Genomic DNA, 16,582 nt, shown 5'->3' with positions numbered 1-16,582 from the left:
ATAAGCTGATGAGGCAGGCAAATAAACTGACCAGCCATTCTGATATTTTAAGGAAGGAAGACACCCGAGGAAGAGTATAGTGGCTTGTTTGCCGAGAGACCTATTTAGGCAGTGAAGCCCTCCTAATCTTGGATATGCCAGGAATGTTTGCCCGAAGACGGCCGTCATGTGGTCTGCTCTGAGAGAGAATGAACGGTCTTACAGAAATGGTGGATGGCTCACTTAAAAGTTTAATTCGTGGGAAAATAACGGGCGGTTAGTGAAGCGTGACTGGATGAACCGAAGCATGGGCAAGTCGCTAACTTCACTGGTTTACCTGTGCCTCTGACATGCTATCTGCTTATCTGTCTACCTAGAGATACACCAGGGCGCTTATTTACCTGTTACCCCTGCCGGGCAGCCCCTCACAGCGACGGGTGAGCGGAGCGAGTAGTCAGGGAGAGAGCGAAAGGGAGACAGAGGGTGGAAAGAGACAAGACCAGTGAGTGGATACGCAACTAGTGTATACATGCAAGTCCTTGTCACCGGATTTCAGAATGGCTCCTTTAGGTGAGTTATCATAGTTAATAAAGATCCACGTGGCGTCGCACGACTCATTTAAACACCCGAATACATGCACGCATGCAACTTACATGAATGTACTGCAAACGCAGATTCTGCAACATTACACCGCGCCGGGCATGCCCATCTCTATTCGACACAGCTGGGTATGTGAGTTGTAGATTTGAAAATTCATGGAACCGTTATGATACACCGCACAAAACAAACGCTCAACACCTTAATTACCCGTTATCTTCATCAGTGGGTGGGCATATAATACAGCTGAATGATTGTAAGACCTTAATAAGCGGGTTTCAAAGGCATATTACAATGTATATATCCAGGCAGTCAAACATACCTGGCGAACAGCAGCAACCCTTTATTAATGTAGATATAAGTGTATAGGAATCACATACATTATCTGTAGTTAAGCCTGTATGCTGGACGCTCTACTGTGTGTCAGTCTAAGCCTGCCTTGCATATTATACCTGCAGATTAGATGGGGCCAGGTCTCTGGTACGACAACTCAGATGTCAACTCAGTAGAAAAAAAAGATGTCAAGAACAGTTGATAATCAGCGTTCCAATGGGCCACGTGACCCTGCAAAACATTCACCGTGTTACTAGTGAATTGATAAGGCGTGAAATTGTTGTCTGAAGCTATAGAGTAATTGCAGAGTTTTAAAATCTCGTGAAATATATTACTTGCCTGCATCTGTTGTTCGCGGCAGTATCTCTTCTTGCCTATCGCATATTGCTAATATTTATTAGATAATTAAATTCCTTTTTCAATAAATACCATCTTCTCTGTCATTTATCTCTATAACTATCATTATCATGCATCACTAATAATGCTGTTATCACCATTGTCATTATGATTATCGCTACCGTTGATTACCATTATCATTACTGTTATCATTTAGCTTTATCAATGCAATCAATATCATGATCATTACAGTCAATGTTGTGACCATTTATGTTTTGATTTCTCCAACATATTTCGGAACATGCACCATTCGACTTGAACAAACACTAAATCAGGCCAATTGGATAAATATTAAACAATTTCTGATGTTGGGACATTCACCAAAGTGCCTTCAGTAGAGAATAGTGACAATTGTTGAATATATACCTAAGTGGCCAGAATTTGTTTTGTCTAATCTACCCTACGAGAATGATTCAAGCTATTAATTCCCTTATTGTTGGTTATTTCTGGAATTGGTCTCGTCATGGCTTCCCAGGTAAACACAGATCCCTGCTGCTATAGATCAATACTTAATCGTCAACGGTTGGCTCGACTTTTTAAAGTTAGGTTTACCTCATTGTTATATTTTGCTTGATTTATTATAAAAAATCTCCTATGCCAAGGTTATTCCAGATATTCTGTTTGAATTTTGCTTATCTGGGTTGTTTAAACAGCACCACGTTTGTCATATGGCTGTGGGTGGCTCAGCTAATGAATGGTGACAGCTGGGGTGTTTTAGAGGAGTACTGTTATAAATGTGCAGCTGTCAAGTGCACAAATATACGAAGTGAAACTTCGACCTGCACTTGGATTGTAGTTCAGTGTGTTGTACGAATCGTAAAAACAACAGATATGTCGTTACGGGGCATATACATGTAGTTGGCCAACAGCTAATGTGACGCTCGCTATGCGCTTTCAAACACCGCTAAGTATAAGCGCGCTCCACTTTGGGCCATTGTCTCAGAATCCGTGCTAAAGACGAGTGTAAAACGCGTGTATATCTGCTATGTGTGTCTGTATACAAATATACAAGTACTTTACCTGTTATGTCCTGGTAACAGATCCAGCAGGTTATTAGGTAGGTTTGAATGTAACCTAACTGGCCTACGTCATCAACGTCAACCCTGGTCAAGAAACATACACATGCGGCCGGCACTAGGTATAGAGATGGGCGTTTAGCGCCCAGCCAATTAATTGATTAACCTGCAGAGAGATCAGAATATTGTTGTTGACATACCTTAGTTTAACTGACACCACAACGCCATTTGCTTACCAGTGTTGAGTGCGGTAACTGTTACAACCAGTGAATCCTGAGTTATCAGCACAGTCTGGCCAAAGCAAAAGCCCTAATTCGTCTCTACCACCTTCAGGCTACCGCACCCGGCCCTAAAACCTACGTGAAACTGCTACGTATAATTACTGATCATATTTCAAATAATTGCTGAAATCTGAACAGATGTTGTGTGGACATTTGACTGTTTGGTGTAAATCTGACATCGCCTAACAAATATAAGGGTCGGATATAGGAGTAGTCAAATCCGACCCTGGTCGCGCTTTGAAAATCGTCAAATCAACTTTTTTTCAAAACAGTTATCTGGCAAGTCACATTTCTTGTTTCCCAAAGAGCCCTTTAACCACTTTCTTCATTAGTTGTTCATTGTTTTAACTTTGAAAGTACATGTAAAAAAAAACAGAATACGCATGTTGGGACAGGATAACAGTACTTCTTTGTCTATTTTTCTAACGGTGTCTATTTATTCCGTGCACCTCTATATTGCTATATCCATATATAGTACTAATCACCATAATATTGAAAGATAATTGTTGCAAGTCAAGTGAATCCATATTTGTGGCAGTTTGAAGGGTTTGAACATTCAACATATTAATGTGTCTTTATGGGGTTGAATTGAGCTATACCTCAAATCCACCCAACTGCATGTTTCACGCAAAAAGGTACCTTTTATGTCTGACCTGATCTTGATGTGTGTATATATATATATATATATATATACCAAACAGAATCAGTGAGTTCATCAAGTCTTCTTTAAATAAAGGGCATGCGAGAAGTGACGTTAATACACGTGGTGAGTAAAACTTTATGAAAACATAACCTGTTCTGACAGTATTGACGCATACAACATCAGGCTTCCATTTTTTTCGCGCGCTGCTATGTAAATTCATGCCTTGCAGTTATAGGTGTTTCGGATGGTTGGTGGGCCGATCTAATTCTGATAATTTGGCCTAGGGCACTATGATCACTTGAACTCCATGGCCTGGATGGCCCGAACAGTTCTGTACCCTTTATACCCGTGGTGTATATTTTCGGGTGAGGGAAGCACGCGAGATGTGGGACGGGATGTGGGAAGAGGTAATTACCATACACGGCAAGTAATTTGTGACTGTACGAGTCCGATTATATGTCATACGATACCCGTTCTTAGTGCCTTTTTAATCCCGATTGTAGTTCCCATTCTTTTTATCCGAATGATTCAGGTGCATTATTTATATCCAAGCCTCGATTTCTTCAGAATTCTGAATCAGACGATACCGCTGAGAAAGTATCGTATGTCGATGCCAATGAATAAATGAGAGATACTGGAGTTCCTGTTCAAAGATTGGAGGAGCAAGATGAGTTGTATAGGAATGTACTGACGTTTTGTTTTGGACGCCTTCTATACAGACATCTGAACCAAATTTGCCGTAAACTTATACCTTAACCAGGCGACTCTTGAATCGAATCATGCTTAGCTTGTATTAAATGCAGGCTGAACTTGCAGCCCATTTAGCTGTAATTTAAGCACCTATGTACATACCTTTGTACATGAAATGCTGGGCTTGGCTACATTTCATTTATTTATTTGATTAGTGTTTTACGCCGTACTCAAGAATATTTCATTCAAACTACGCACAGAAAGGAAACCCACGACCACCCACAGGTGGCTTCTTATACAACAAGATACATGGTAATTCATGGCATAGTGGTGAACTGAACCTTAATCCACGCACGCTAGATCCCGATGACTCAGAAAATTTTACGATATCTTTGAGATTTTTGAATGCAACATTTTCCCGTTTAATATGTAGACATTTCTGAAAAATCTCTGGTGGTGACAAAAGTTGTATAAGCCAGCTGTATATAAATGGCAATGAGTCATCGGAGGTGTCTAGGTATTTACAGATTCCATTTGTAACTCAAACAATTGTAAAGACATTGATCTGTATTTTAGGCTTTTGGCCAAGTTTTTCGGACTGCACAGCAACACGAAAACTGACTGGAGGTTAAGCTTTGTAGACCGTGGTTCTCAAACACAATATTTGTCACGGAGCTGTTTGTTGACTTATTGTCGCTATTTTTAAGCCGTAATTAATACGAGTCGTGACTCTCCGGTGTGCTTACCGACATAAGAACAATTGTATGACAAGTGGTCCTGTACAGCATGTGTTACGAAGACGGTTTACGAAAACTTCTCTAGAAAATAAGAATAGAAAAAACAGCAAGTTCATCTTCAGCATGTTTACACAGTAATATTTTTTACAAATATAATCTGTCTCAAATCCTGAGGCCTAAAGATGCTATATTTAATAATTCAAACCTTCATCTTATTAAAATGTGGAAGGGTGAAATATTTTAGAATGAGTTAAAACACCTTATAGATTCGGAGTGGCACGCCAAGAAGATTTTCTTAAGCAATCCCTGCAAATTTTAGTATGAGAGCTTCTGATTACAGCATACAGGTTTCACTTCTGTACTGATGGAATTGTCGACAAGATAGGACAATGTTCAAAATTTACTCACGCATTAATTATAAATTGAAAGTCAGTCCATTCATACTGAACTTTTAGGCTTAGCAATGTCTGATTGTGTTTCCATTTAATTTCTGTTCATGCGCATTACACCATTACACGAAGATGATTTGATTTATGAGGTTTGTTGTTGTTTGCTCTTTCACAAAATAGTATCGCTGCCAGGAGTTAATGAGCTGTCCAATGTGTCACATCACGCAGATTGATTGTCCATATCAGCAAGTTTTTATCTATCCCGCTTCCTGTTGTTCAGTGTCTTAAGTAACCTAGAAATAATCTGTCTATCACTCACATTTTTTACCGTTGTTGTTCCTTGATCAAAATCATTTTTACCACTTAATGGATTCAGCAACGTCAACAGCTATTTAGGTGGGCGAAATATTTGTTCGTCAGTTATATGAAGATACATGTATTTGAGAGCGGACGATGGTAAAAATCACAAGAATTAAACTCGTTTAAGTTTTAGTACCACCGCAAAGAGTGTATAGTTAGTGTATAAGTAGTTAGTGATTGTTTTATATGTGTCGTAAGACAACACAGCTTACTGGAATGTCTAATCTAGTAACATGTCGTAACAGCGGTTATTAGTGAATTTGGTGGATTCTTCAAAGATTATCGCCGCCATAAAGAATTTCTTATCTTATCTTGCGATCTCTCTACCAAAACCTTGTTGGTTGGTAAAATGGGATTATTTTATGGGAAATATGGTATGTATAAAGTTATATCTGTGTTCTACATGGCATGCAGCAATGGTGTGAAAGGTGATTACTGGGTGAAGCCCCACGTAATGGGATCACATATGACTTAGGCGATACAGTGATACGCCTGTAAAATCCAGGTCCAAGCCTCAGTCTGTTCTGACTGTCTCGTCGATGACTTAAGCGATACAGTGATACGCCTATATAATCCAGGCCCAAGCCTTAGTCTGTTCTGGCTGTACCATTGATGACTTACGCCTATACAATACAGGTCCAAGCCTTAGTCTGTTCTGGCTGTACCATCGATGACTTAGGCGATACAGTGATACGCCTATACAATCAAGGCCCAAGCCTTAGTCTGTTCTGGCTGTACCATCAATGACTTAGGCGATACAGTGATACGCCTATACAATACAGGTCCAAGCCTCAGTCTGTTCTGGCTGTACCATCGATGACTTAGGCGACACAGTGATACGCCTCAGTCTGTCCTGGCTGTACCATGGAATTCCCCCTCCCCCCTACGCATCTCTATGGAAAAGGGACATTTGCCAGAAAGGAAAAAAAAACAAGAAAATTGTGAATAAAAGCTAAGGTTATTCTGAGATCGTCCTACATGTAGTTACAAGTATATAATGAACACAATGAATCATACCTTGAAATTAAAATAAAATCAGATCTTTACCTGCCGTCGGCAGAGAAAATTCAAGAAAATTATTAGCGTCCATTTTAAAATTCCTCTGTTTTGGGCCTTCTGCATATTTTGCTGAGGGAGAAGAAAAGAAAGCTCTAACACAATCCCATTGACATGAGTATTCGAGACGTTGTAATGTTAACAACATTCCTGCACAATGACATGTACCTAAGAATATCGTAAGCTGAAAGCTTTTTGTGAATCTGCATTCGGTCGTGGTCCTATCTCTGTGGATTACGCTAAACTACGCCAGTGATGGGTGGAATTAAGCAGATATTGTTCCGCCACCCTGAGCAGGTTGTTAAATACGCTTACTACATATGATCGACAATTAATTAGAGACGAGTCCTCCAGTCATGCGGATCAGGAAAACGTCAGTGTGGGTTATCAGTTAGACATGCTTATCCCCAGGATGTGCTGACGAGGACACGTTAACACGTTAATATCATAGCTTATGTCAACGTTGCATACCAGATCTGATTATGAGTTATAATATGCTACGTATAATATATTTGATGTACGTCATGATAATAATGACAAAATTTGTGATATATCATTCTTTACCCTTTTACGACACGCCTAAAATATGTTTTTTGTACTGATATTTCTGCGAAAATCACAAGTGGAAGTAATAGCAAAAGTATTTGGCCATTTTATACATTATATTTTTAAAGTTTATTTGACAATGTTTTATATAGTTTATTTGACATATCTGACAATATTTTGCTCTATACAGTTCTATTCTAAGCGTTTACAACTTTAAGGAACGTGAATATGTTGTTATATTTGCAAATGTGCTGGTCTTAACTTCGCTTTTTTTTAATTTCCAAAACAAAAAATCTCAAGAAAGAAACAAATACCATCCAACTAATATTCATTAATTATCCTTCCGGACATGTTATTATATTGCCCTTTTTTCACTACTTGCTGACATCCTGTTAAAACGGCATTTTTCTTGATAGAAGAATTTGCAACCACTTTCACATTTCAGCATCACAGTTAATAGGCACACTTCATGCCACACGAGTCAGTTTACAGTGCATCTTTGAAGAACGATTTGATTTTTTTTATATACTTACTAGAGGCATATATAGGTCTGTACAATGGCAGTATATGGAACCGATATTATCCAAACATATGCGTACACTGTAATGACGGCTTAATTAGCCCAAGCACAGCTCGAATTTCAAATTACAGACCGCTGAGAATAGTGTGCAGGAGTCGCCTGAACACAATTGGCTTACATATTTACCTGCCGAGTTTCCCAGCCACGGACCACTGATGTGACTATTTCGCTCGACAATTTCATATCTCACGCTCAAGGCATTGGCGTTGACATTTAATTATCTAAATATTCAGTGTGACCATTGCGGTAGGTAATATCCCCGGACACAAACCTGAAAGTCCAGATCGGCAATGTCGGTTTTGACGTGTCCTATATGGAAGAACCTGTAATAAAGGTTTAAATTATTAAAACATATACAGCAAATATAGTCGACAGCCTTTGAAGTTTCTCAGCTGGAATACGTCACGTCAGAACTGTTCTGTGGATCCCCTCACGGGCTCTAGCATTGTCATGCCGTAGTTTAGTAATTAAACATTCTGCATTACTCTTTGTAACTAAACAAACGTGTTAAAAATGTTGTATACCCCGGGGGTTTAGGTAAACGACTGCAGGTATTTCCCACGATTTTCGGTCTGATCGAAGTTGACAGCTGATGTAAGCGATATGAACAGTATAAACAATCATCATCTTAGCATTAATTGCACCTGCAGAATTAAACATGTTCGCATCTAGTGGTGCGTAAATTTGTTTTGTGGGAAGATCTCTCTTAGGTTTTTTCTATAACGAGAATGTATATATTTCGTTTTGCATTCTGTTTTTGCATGCGCAACGTTTACTCAAAATATAGTTCAACCAGAGATAAAGCGATTGAGCATGGCGATAATTAAACAAAAACAAAAAATCGATCAAATGTTTAATAAGTGAATGGTTACACCACGTTGGTAGTATTTCAGCCTTATCTTGGGGAAATCCATGCATATCTCGAAGCTGTTTACATTTTTGTTCACCTATAAGAATATGGCTGCGTATATGTATGTTTTTATTAATATTTAGAAGATTTATGAGTTATTTTTTGGATCCGCAATTAAATTCTCTATGTGAATCTACAAGGTCGTTTATTTAATATCGTCTCCCGACAGTCTTATTTTTTGACTTGATTGTTTTCTTTTTTCCTATTTTCATGAAACCAGAATTATGTTTATTGACTACAGTTGTTATGTACATTATTGTCACTGCAAACAGCATGTTTTTTTACAACTATATCACATGCTCTTCTATACAGGATAGGCCTGTGATTATCAAGGGAGGTAACTCTGTGGAACAATTAGCACATTGCGTCAGAGTCGTTTGTGATTCCTGGCTAGAATCGTTAACGGAAACTCTTAATCTGCTCAGGAATTTCTCAACTTTAAACGAGAGTTGTGAATAACTATGAATGATTGCCTCATAACCAGAAATTCAAGTGTTTGAAAATAGTCTGACACATTTTAATATGTTGGCAAATATGAACCAAGAAGTTCTGGATCTTTGTCGATCTGTGGCATACTTGTATCTAACAACGCTTAACCCAGGGCTAGGGGCAGTCTAAGCATTCTATCTTTGTTACATCACGGTGCTTTTTGGAACAGCCAAAGCACCACTGAGATTCCTAAAAACCTATTTGGTATTTGACCTGAAAATTCCTGACGGACAATATTAACTGGATGTCATACTTAAATTATCGAATCCAGCATCACTGAAAGTTGATGTCCACTTCTATCTTGCCTGTAATTTTATTTACCTTGCTCCCCTTTTCCTCTATCCGCTTCCATTATATTTACCTATAACTTGTGTTGCAAGTAGTTCTGCCGATGAAAATGGGCCTTGAAGCTTGTATAAGTATGATGGGCTTGAGGCGAAGATCCTTATTCTGATATATGTTCTTTGACTTACATCAGTGTCTCACATTTCAAATAAATACGTTCTTACGTTCTTGCACATGTCTGATATCTCTGCGCTGAACTCGCCTAGGGCAAGTCTGCGTGGGTACAAAAAACACATAAGTGTACTCATTTCATCGATAAAACTAAAGACAACTTAGTCATCCCGAGACTTTGTAATTAAACACCCTGTAATTAATTCTAGTAATTTGTGAAGGTTTATGAAGACGTTTTTGCTCAGTGTTGTTTTGTGATTTGCTGAGGAAACTCCCACATTGATTAAAGACCGCCATTAACACGTTGGACGATCTAATCACATCCTGCTGATCGACTCCATCTTTCTTTTTTGATAATACATTCTGTAGGTTTTAATTAAACCTTCTACTGGTGCTGCATTTCCATTTTTCAAGCTTGGCTTTTTGAGCGTGTTCATTTCTGTTTTCGAGAATCGCCCACATGTCTTCTGCACTAATTAACGTATATACAGGCCTTTGTTGAAGTGTCCAAAGGAATGATGCTGTTTTCATTCTAACTAACCGTTGTAGCCATTAGCTATTAAAGGTGTCTTACATCTTGAGTAATTCTTGACCAGTGACTAGCAATAAACTGTAATTGGTATCACGGCATTTTTAAAGCTAATTCTGATGCAGACTTGGTACTAAGGGGAGTGTAATTTACCAATAGTTAAGCATTTAAATGAACACTTAAATAAGTCTCGAGAGGTCGTATATATTTCATCGGTTACTTGTGAGCATTTGTCATTTATCACACCTTCGTCGCTGCTCTAGTTTTACACCCTATATCTTTTATATACATTGGGAGTACTACCAATGTAACACTCTTTCCCATGTAGCTCAATGTGTTCCAATGCATTCTCCAATGATAGTACAGCAAAGACATTTTAACTTTCCCTCTATTCACTTTGCAAACGTTAGGTATCAACTTCTAATTTAACGTTTTAGATATTCTTTTCTTCGGTCGACACACTGTCCATCTCAAGAGTTCTGTCTAATTCCATCCATGTACTCTAATTAATAAAGTTCGCATTTTATCTCACGGACTAAGGGGATATAAATCTCTCCACAAATTAACAGAGATAAGAAAGAACGACCCGTTATTTGAATAACCGTCTTTACTACCGGTTTTTAATGGAACGCTGAATTGTGAGATGTGCCCGAGATGCTGATGCGTTACATTAGGGACCATAGACCCTCTCTCCTTCCCCTTCACAACATATTATCATGCATGTAAATTTCGTCTGAAAGGTACAGTGTTATGCAAATATGTGGAAACAGGTATACAGGTAATTTCTTCTTTTTATTTGACAAAATTACACGGGTATATTATATTTAATGTTTCATAAACAACATTCCGCCCATATCTCTTTTGAGATGTAAGGATAATGAGTTACACGGTTGAGTAGCTTGGTATACTTGATAATGTCACGATATATATGAAATATGTGGGATGAGAGTTTGGAATGCCATCAAAAAGGACGTATGCAAATTAATCAATTTCTTACACTGTTTGATCTATATGTCTGGATCACTATGATTCAAAAATGGACTGTTGGATACGTATCCACGTTGGCCATTTTTTTTTTTTTTTTTTGGTTTAAATTTTTAATTATTTTATTTTTAATGGTTGTTTTCTTTGCGGTTTTCTCGTCTGTAATGAATTCTTTTGTTTGTAACGTAAAAAGATATGAGCGCACACTTGATGACCAAGATATGATGAAGTAGACATGCATGTGTATAAGTCTTCATGAAACATTTGCTCACGTTTTCAGACGTTGACATTGTTGTTTATCCCAATGAACCAGGTTTTCATGGAGCTATGTTTTGTCGCAAAATCCACCCAACCAGGTCGACTCGAATGTCTGGACAAAAAAACAATCAAATATTTGTAGGAGGCAGAGACATATCTGAAGCCTGAGGTGCGATCCGTATGGTATTTATAATATTTATGGGTGTTGGTTTCAAATTTAAGTGGACTTCATTTGCCCGTTGTGTGTGAAATTGTATTCAGTGCGATACCACACACAGAGCTACTAGTACAATAGTCGACTGGGACTGATATGATATATGTATATACCACGGAGGCGTACTGTAAGAAATATTTCCTTGTGTGTACAGGGTTTTCTATACCAATGTCTGAGCTCAGCTGAACAAGTGCAAGGAAAGAAGTAAACGTGCCTGTATAATTGTAGACTAAAGTATAATTTACGATGAGATATAAAGGCGGGTATCGCTGATTAATCTAAAAGCCACAGAATTTAAACATCTGTGTGAAATTTATCATCTTTATCATCTCTTAACAGCGCTGCATCGCTCCGCTGTTTCGCTTCACTGATTTTATCGGGCCCCCTGTCCCTTGCGGCCGAGCGTGAAGCCTTCACAGGTGTCGCGCAGTGCACAATACGGCTAGAGAAAAAAAAACCTTTATTTTTATTTATTTGACTTTTTATTTGATCTTTTAGGTGAACGTATCACAGATACCTTTTGTCGCGGATTTAATAGCATTTTACAGACATACAACGCACAGGTATCTCGTTTTTGAAGGATAGTGTTAAGACACAGTGTGTACGGTGCTTATGTTCGAAGAGTTGTCGAACTTGGATGATTTCATCACCGCTGTTTTTGGGTCTGTCTGTATCTACATGTCTGTTAGGCTACAAACGAAATATTTATCCCTAGGACAGCGATTAACAAAGTAGAGTTTCAGTGAATGGGGTGGTTGTCATGGTATCTATATCTCTGGTTATCGGGTTGAAAAATCGATCTCAGATAGGTGATCTGACATAATCATAGCTTTAGATCGAGGGCCGGACGAGGTTAGAGAGTGTACGTCGATTAGCCGTTACAGATCATCGTTAACCAGTAACTTTAGTCAGCCTGTGCACTGAGCTGTACAGCTAAGCTATGCGTCTGATTACCACAAACAAAACATTGTAATAAATACTGTCAACATTGCTGCGGTGTGTGACACAATCCACCACATTTCAGAAGGTCAACTTCATAGACCCTAGAAGAAATAAACATTATCGTTGCAATACAATTTACTGCATTTTCAGCTTTTAATTTTCAGAATCATTGTTTGTGTTTATTTATTTATTTATTTATTCCATTGTTGTATTACGCCATACTCAGGAATATTTCATTTGTATGAGGTGGTTTCTTGTATTATATTTATACATATCCTAGCTGTTTACTAGAAAACGCAGAGTAACTGGTTCAGCGTAAGACAGACAGATCCAACATCTTCTGCCACGTCCAATGTATTGTTCTATATATACATATGACCAAGCCTTGTGGGCCCCAATGCCCATTTATCATTGTTTTAAATGGTATATATACGCACAAGGGGACGTTATTCTGGAACTCTTTCCTTCATTCGGATAGTTGGGACATTCAAGGTCCAAATCAAACGTTCATTTTCTTATTCTCGTCGTCCATTTCACCCGTCCTGTCAGGCCAACTGTTGCCTCAGCTGCCGACCGCTGTAGCTTCTGTCAACGAACACTGTAGCTACCTGGACTATATCACGTGCCAGACTGGCTGTCACGTGCCCTTGTGAATATCAGCCGATATGTCGCACCATTCACACGCGACCAGCGAGAAAATCCCATTGATTATAACAAATCCCTTGCTAATTAGTCAACATGCATTTCTTTTTGTAGATATAATATTTTTATCAAACGCTGAGACTTTTCCTCAGCTGACATTTTATTAGCGATTTTAATTAAAAACCAAGTCTGTGCCAATTAATCCTGAATTCACTGCCAGATGAACCACTATTACATCAGTGTGAATATATCAGAAGAATCGTCCGTCTGTCCATGTGAGGACCTGTGATTAGGAAACCCATAAACTGCGCGATAAGACTCTGTACAGTTATACATGGATGTGGTATGCTATTCTATACGGTGGTATTTAGATGGGATTGGAAAGAAAAAACTTTTCATTACGTCGTGTCTCATGAAGAAGAAAGTTTACATATAGTTGAATGCGGTCTCTTTAATGTAACGATTCTACAATGTGTTTTTCCTGCATGATTGTTTATTTGCGTACTTGACTGTTCCTAGTTTGCTTGCTTGTTGATTGTTTTGTTTGCCGCCTTAGTTGTTAGTTACTTATTTGGTTGTCTCGCTTTCTTTGTTTTGCCTGCCTACTTTGTTGTTTACTTGTTTGATTGACTTGTTGCTTGCCTGCTTACCTGGTTACTTGTTTGCGTCTAGTCTCCGATATACTTAAAAACTTAGAGCACGGAGAGTAAAACCAGCTGGCATATGGCCACCCTTATAACCGGTGATATACGGCCTCTTGCTTATCTACCTTTAGTTAGTTAGGGTTTAGTCATAACTGTTCATGTGATTGCTTATATAGTAGCAAAGTTCACACCCTCTACCGCCAGTATTAAGCAGAATTAGGTCAAAAAAAATACACTGATGTTAAATGCATTTTATTAGACGTCACTGGTCTAGAATTACTGAAAATGCACAACACTACATTTAGCATACATCAACATTACACAGCCAATGGATAACCAGGTTGTATACCCCGTAATCGTCTTCATCTGTTTCTGCTGGAAAGTCGAGCCCTGGTTCATTCTCCGATACCTACGCGGTTCCATGCAGATGGCATGTTGAAATACGTACCGGTACATAGACCGTAATAACCATGCGCTTCAACAATAACCCACACGCAAGGGTGCAGTAGGCCACAGATGTAAGTTATCGTGTAACTGCAGTCTTAGATCACTGGTCCGATGGCCTCCGGCCAAATATGCTTTTATCTCTGACATGGTTCGTTACAATAATGACATGAGGAATACCAAAGCATGTTAACATGAATATTCCATAAGCGTGTCCCTTTTTTCCTTTCACAAAGTCCAGCCTCAGGCTAAATAATCCAACGGTTATTGTAATAGTTATGAAATGAAACAATGTCGGTGTGACCCAAGCTATGTACATGTACACATGTTCAAGCATTGTCAAAAGAAAAGCATACAAAGCAATGTTTATTCAGAGCAGTTTTCCAAAAACATGAAGAGATACACATTGCCATCAGGAAACCGGTAAATGCATCTATATTTTATTGAAACATTTCATGCAGGTTGGGCCGTGGAAGAGTTGAATTTTTAATCTAATATTTCGTAAATGCTAAGGTAGATTTCCAGGAAGTGCTTTATTTCTATAACCGTTTATTCTATACCGCAATCGCCACGAAGCATAACATGAAAAACAACACCGTCCAAAACATGAACGTCTTTAATAAAAGGGCCGCCTAGGTATATACTAATAGCTTACACAATGTATACAATCATGCACTCGGTTGACACAAACCGATGTTTTCCTGGATATACTGAAAGACTGAATTTGTCTTCAGATTTCAGACTGATCACTGTGGGTTTTAATTTGCCTTCGTTTGTTTTTGCAAAGTAATTCGTTGGTTATCACACGAGGAGTAATGATTCTGTGTGGCTTCCACCTTCTGAAACAGTTGTTGTAAATTTGCGCATCCACAGTGACATGTACATCAGCGGTATGCGGTGGATTTTACCTCAGTACTTTATACGACTCGTTCATATAGTGTAGTCTTTAGGGAGCACATGATTCACTCAACACCCCAACCTGATCACCTTAGTTTAAGTGATATATTATTACGCATGGTGCGTTACAGCAGTAATTACACAAAGAGCCTCACATTAAATTTGGACATCATGAATGTCATCAAGATAGGTGATGATTGACGACTCAATCCACTCTTCGCTTGTCCAATTAATTCCGAGTCACGTAATTAGACCAATTTTTCCCCTTGCTCTGTCAGCAGAGCTGAATCCGTGCCAGAAATTATGTCATTAGTCCCACTGGTTTCGGAGAGCAATATCCGTTTAAATTCTACCCAGTGATCGCTATCGAGTACAGGTTCTCAATATGCTTAATATTGCCATCATGGTTAAAATTCTACCGAGGATTTGCTTTCAGTAATGACCCAGTGTAAGATAATAACAAAACCGTTTTAACACCCTCATTATAGCTGACCTCCCCATTCCATCCACCCATACACTTGACGCTTAGCACACGAGACTTGGCGTTACGCCTTGTGTTCCAACACTGATATAGGTCCAGTATAATCAAATAGCCCAAGGCAGAACATATAACGCCGTCTCACATTCATGAACAACTGACTTAACATCACAGGTGACCACGGCTGGTTGTAAGTTCTGACCAGCAGAAAGCCCCTGCGTGTTGTCTGTATCGTCAGAGGTAACATGGAATTGTTCACATGTACATTCCGTTGATCAAGATATACCCGCTTTCATAGAGGTAAGGCTAAGTATGAATTACCATTTACAACCGTCTATACTACATATTTTCATTGTATAACAAAGTATCATTTCCTTTTTAGACATGTCCATTGAAACATGCCAAATAACACTTGGACGCCTGATGTATCTCTGTCGGTGGCATACCAAATTTGTAATTAGTTCTTCTTAGCAGATAAAGTATTTGTTTAAGCTACAACTCAAAAAATTAACCTGTTAAATTTAACAGATTTTAAGTCTGTTGTCTGAGTGATGCTAGAATGTATCCTGTTATTGCAGCCTATAATTGTGTTAAATATAACACATGTTGTATCAGTTCAACATAGCCATTCTATTAGACTAAAAGGATATTATGATGAATATGGCATTACATTTTGTTACAGTAACAGAATACATTCTAGCATCACTCAGACAACAGCCTTTCTGTTAAATTCAATGGATTACTTTTTTGAGTCGATGACAGACATCACCATGCTGGTGGTTGTATTTTCACACAATGTTCAATATTCTGTGTACAGCAGATCTCTCAGAATGAACTACGTAGTCGTGGATCTTTAGAAGTACAGGAAATATGTAATAAGGAAATACCTTCGTCGGTGGGAAATGCCACAGACAGAAGACGCTCGTTCATATAAACTGTATAAGGTTATCTGGTTTAGGTAACACTGGAGTACACGAATTAGTCTCACATTACAGATTAAAAATGTGCTTGACATCTGGAATATGCAAGGACGTCACTGGTTTCTCATTTCAACGCCAAAAATCTTCTATATTTATTTCTTGAGGGTATTTG

General features: G+C 38.5%; 1 protein-coding gene across 1 annotated transcript in view; it reads left to right on the top strand.

Moving 5' to 3' along the window:
* The first annotated feature begins 442 nt into the window (after positions 1-442).
* Positions 443-16,582, top strand: part of LOC135475149 (uncharacterized) — a 42,048-nt gene continuing 25,908 nt past the window's right edge. The window contains exon 1 of the mRNA XM_064754917.1: positions 443-549. The gene's annotated coding sequence lies outside the window, so the exon portion shown is untranslated. The remainder of the gene's footprint in view (positions 550-16,582) is intronic.

Source organism: Liolophura sinensis, chromosome 9, assembly GCF_032854445.1.
Source record: "Liolophura sinensis isolate JHLJ2023 chromosome 9, CUHK_Ljap_v2, whole genome shotgun sequence".
Classification (NCBI taxonomy): Eukaryota; Metazoa; Mollusca; class Polyplacophora; order Chitonida; family Chitonidae; genus Liolophura; species Liolophura sinensis.
The sequence above is the reverse complement of the archived record's forward strand: the minus strand, read 5'-3'. Positions and strand labels throughout refer to the sequence as shown.